At 46.5% G+C, this 4,680-nt stretch overlaps 1 long non-coding RNA gene across 1 annotated transcript; it reads right to left on the minus strand.

The window, feature by feature from the left end:
* Window positions 1-2,896: 2,896 nt before the first annotated feature.
* On the minus strand, window positions 2,897-4,680 carry LOC142582483 (uncharacterized). The gene is made up of 2 exons (XR_012828447.1): window positions 4,229-4,680; window positions 2,897-3,024 (listed from the first exon to the last, which is right to left on the minus strand). It is a non-coding gene; the product is annotated as an uncharacterized LOC142582483 (long non-coding RNA).

The raw sequence follows: 4,680 nt of genomic DNA on the forward strand, positions 1-4,680 counted from the left end.
GGTCACGACCATTACCAAATGGCGAAAATAAATACATGTACCCTCGCTTACCTTGTGAGATGTGCTACAGCTTCACTGGTCATCGACTTTCACAGAGTGGTATGGCTCCTCAATTTTTTTTATTTGACAATTCGGCCCTGTTCAATGGTAATTGTACATATATATAATAATTGTTTCGTTAGTAGACATGTAAAGGTGTCCCTTGGCGTTTCAGAGCTGTAGGAAAAAAAAATGTAATAATAAGCATGTGAAGAGTTCTTTTCTGGGGAAATCGTGCAGTATTCATTGAAATTGTCATGGCTAAAAATGTATTGTTGATTAGACACGCAACTACTTCACTACCTGCATGTTTACTATCGGGCGTATAATTTTCAGCCTAAAATGAAACGCTGCGCTAAATTTGCCTCCTATGCTAAGCAGCTGCCCTTGTTGGCCGTAGGCATGGAAACGACGATCTCACGCTCAGCACGAGAACGCCGTAGATCAATGAGGCCACTGCTGAGAGGTCGCTGCGCAAAGCAAGAACAAAATAATATTTAAATAACGTTCTATGAAAAAATTAGCAAGCAAACAAAATTAAGTCTACTATCGGCCAGACCAACGAGAAGGCAGCAGGCGGCGGGGTCAGATGTATTAAACTTTGGTGAAGAAAAGTATGAAGAAAGAAGTGAACTATATTTGAAAGTGTTAATTGTGATTTGGTGCTTTCTTGCGGTTGCAAAATCTTTGCTCGTGAGATTTTATCGTCCGAAATCTTTTGTTATGCCTTTTCGCCGAGTCATTCAGTGTGTAGGCAAAACATCTTCCTATTAACTCCATTTTCTTCGTTTTCTGCCTTTCTATTGCGTTGCTAGCAAAGACAGGAAGCTGGCGTTTTAGGACACCGACGTACGGAAAAAACTGAAGTGGCTAACTTCATGCCGAGATCGAAAGGTTTGGAATGCGAATGCATTTAATGGACGGCAAAGCCGTGTCACTATAGCAGTCTGAAGCAATCCGCCGCAGTAGCCGCGTGACTGTGAGGTTTCGCTGCTGAGTTCCAGGTCGGGGGTTCGATCACGGCCGCAGCATATGCATTTCGATGACGGTCGCAATGCAAATACGCTCGTGTACTTAGATTTATGAGGGAGGAAGAGGAGAGAAAGAGACAAAGCTGGATGTTAACCATAAATGCATTTATGGTTAACGCCGCTTATATAAGGCACACAGTTTCACACGTGTTTTCGGCCACACAAATGCATTTAACAAATCTGCATTACCTCTGGCAATAGCAGCTTGGAACGATCTTCCAAGCCACATTGTTGAAATTAATAATCTGGACACGTTTAGAGAAACATTAAAAAAATTGATTCCGTAGTTATGCGCACATGTTTCATTTATACCATGTCACTTGACTGTCATTCTGCGGACAGCATGTCACTTGACATGCACTTGCAGTTCTTTGCAGGAATTTGATGAGCCATGCGCGTTTCTGATCGTCCAGAGTGTTTTTGTTCTTCGTTTGCTTGATGTTGTTCGGCGTATTTCGATTCAAATTTTTTTTTTCAATTGTTTGATTTGTTGTTAGCCATGTTTTTTGCTCCTGTTTTCGACATGTTGTTTCTCTTACCCCCCTCACGCAATACTCCAGTTGGAGCCTGTGAGGTATGTGTATAAATAAATAAATAAATAAATAAATAGTTGGCCACCTTACACTGGGGGTCGGTAAACGGGTAATAGAAAGATAAGATAGAGCGAGAAGTGGGGTGGGGGGGCGAAGGAAAGACGCAGTGAGTCGCACGCTCGCGGAGGGCCTCACGAAGTCAAAGGCGTTCACACAGGCCAGTCGCCTTTGAGAAAGACAAAAGTGCCTTCATAGCTATGTGGGCCGCCCACGAGCGATGGTGACGGTCTTCAAGTATCGGCTGTACAAACAACCGCGGATGGTCGAGCATTCAGGCCCAAGCTCTTAAGATATGCCTTGGAGTACCACGCGGAGCGTCCATTAGGTGCACGTTTAAAAAAAAAAAAAAAGCACCTGAGCAATACCCTGAGCCCCTGGCTCAGGGTTCTGGCACGCAAACGCCTAGAATTTAATTTCAGTTTTCGGACACAAACGGTGCCGCAGGGGCAGGCGACGTCTGCAGAGAACTCGAAACACGTTGGCGACGCTCACTCGTGAGTTGCAAGTCATGCTCGCGGCGGGAGCCGAACGCGAATGCGAAGGCGGCCACGGAAACGCGAACGTTCCGTCGGCGGGTTATATATCGATAAAACTACGGTGACAGCGCTAACGCCATCGCTGTCTAAAAACATGGTGGAAGCATGTGGAAGCTTGTAGAACATTTTGAGTTCCGCAACTTCATGCCGACTACGATTCTTTTCTTTTTATTATTATTTTTGTTTTGTTTTACCATCACCACTTGCGTCGATCGCGACGATAACAGCGGTGAGGCGGCTAGCGAGCGAGTGACGTAGTTAGACATTAGACGAATGCAAAAAAAAAAAAAAGAAAAGAAATGCCCCGGCACGTCAACGCATGCGCCAAAGAGCTTAGCATCCCGGTCGTCAGGGGAGTATATCGAGCATCCGGAGGCATAGAGAAAGAAATTTCAACAAGAGCGGACACTCCCATAGAGCCCAGCGGCCGAATTGACTGTAGCACACCAAGCGGTTGTTGTTGACTCCTTCCGGTTTCGGTTTTGGGCGCGCGCGTTTTGAACACCACTTGGTACACGCCGCGCCGGCTCCGCTGCTCGGCGCGGGATTCATTTTTTCTTTCTTTTCGCTTCTGCTGAGCCTCGCGTGGCCTTGGCGTGGAATCGTTTCATTATTAAGTAGAAATGATTGCGATTGACCTTTGCAAGACTGCACCGAATCTGTCAGGTGCAATTTCATAAAGGAAACGAAAGACGCCTTCTGAAATGATGAAACATTTATTTTGCTCTATATAAATGCTCGTTCCGGGCTTCTGCATTCATCCAAAGTTGTGGCACCAGGTAAGCAGCAGTCGTTGCCGTACGATGCTCCACCGGATGCCATCAGCTGAAAGAAAGTAAATTACAAGCATGTATCATTTTGGCATATTGACCTAACAGGAGTTACTGCGTGTAGAGGCGAAACGTGCGTAAGTGGTGAATGAGCGGCATTACAGATAAATTCACTTTTACGTATATTTCGCAGCAAAGACTCCTCCCAAACAATGCTACAAAATTTTCAAGCAGCCCTCCTTTCCCGGGCATTATTTCCTGCACTTCAAGTGCACAAATACACGGGTGACTGCGCGTTTCCAAAGCAACTTGGCCTCAGTCGACACGATGGTACGCCAAGTACACAAAGGTGGCTACAACACAGGCTCAGCCAGACCATGTTACACGCTCGCAGAATGCCTTCTAATCGCACTGAAGTCAGACTCGTGGGTGCATAGCCTGTTTTCAGTCGCTCAGAATACATAAATGTCATGTTCTTGAGCTCCTCCTTGTTATCTTTTACGCGTCCTGCCGGGGCATGCAACACTCCCGTGTTATCACTCTCGGCAATCGCTCGTCGCGTTTTCGAGAAGCGTGAGTACCGAAATAAGGTATATGTTGTTGCAGGGCTATAAAATGCGTCACAAACTTGTCCCACTAAAATTCAGTACACGCAAAACCAACTCACTATGGCCGGCTTGCTTTTTTGCTAACACCTTCACAACCCCAGGCGCGGCGAGCAAGCCTCAAGATATCCTAAAGAGTTACCAAATAAATTACAATACTTTTTCGGGTCAGAGAATGCGTAACGAACTTCTACCAGTAAGATTCAGTACACGCGAAACTGCGGCACACAGCCGAGCTGCTTTTCGCTAACTGCGTCAATAAGCCGGGCGCGGCAACCGTGCTTCTAAATTACCCCAAATATAGCGACGTTAGTTACAATAATGTTGGGGGCCACAGAATGCGCGAAAACTTGTCTGTCTTAGGCGCTACGACGTAGTACACGCATGTACACGCGCAAATGCGTCACACGGCCGAGCCGGTTTTCGCTTACCTGCGTCAATAAGCCGGGTGCGGCAAGCGTGCTCCAAAACTACCGAAATAAGTTACAGTAATGTTGGCGCTCATAGAAAGCGCCGCAAACGTCTCCCAGGACGAGGCATTAACTCAAATTAACTGCGCCAGGACGGCGGAGCTGTTTTTCGCTAACTGCGCCACTCGAACTAAGCCTAAATGTGCTTAAAATGCGCCGCACACTGTCAAACACAATTTCTCACCTTGCCGTAGTCCGGTAGTGCAGTGGTGCCGTGTCGAAATGCAGACGATACGCAAGAAAAGCATAGAGAAGGCCGGGAGCCCAAAAACATGGGCTATATCCAAAACAGACGGGTCGGCGAGCACGCGAGCTTCGTACGTACGACCAGCCTCGCTCACTCCTGCGGCTTGTCTGGCGCATGACGTATGCACGCGCGTCTGGCGTGCCGCTAGCTTGTTGCTAGGCAACGAAACAAAAAGTTGCAAAGTATAAGTTCATTTACACGCAAAACATTTTCACTTTTAGTGGGAAGGAATAAAAAAAATAAAACGTTGTCTGGAAGTTTATTTCACATTCTTTTTTTTCTGATGCTCGCGTCAACTGACGGTTGTTGTTGAAACTAGGCGTGACGTGTTTCCTGTTGCCAGTTTTTGAAGAGTGTCCCCTCTTGTTGAATTTCTTTCTCTATGCCGG

Source organism: Dermacentor variabilis, chromosome 5 (genome assembly GCF_050947875.1).
Source record: "Dermacentor variabilis isolate Ectoservices chromosome 5, ASM5094787v1, whole genome shotgun sequence".
Classification (NCBI taxonomy): Eukaryota; Metazoa; Arthropoda; class Arachnida; order Ixodida; family Ixodidae; genus Dermacentor; species Dermacentor variabilis.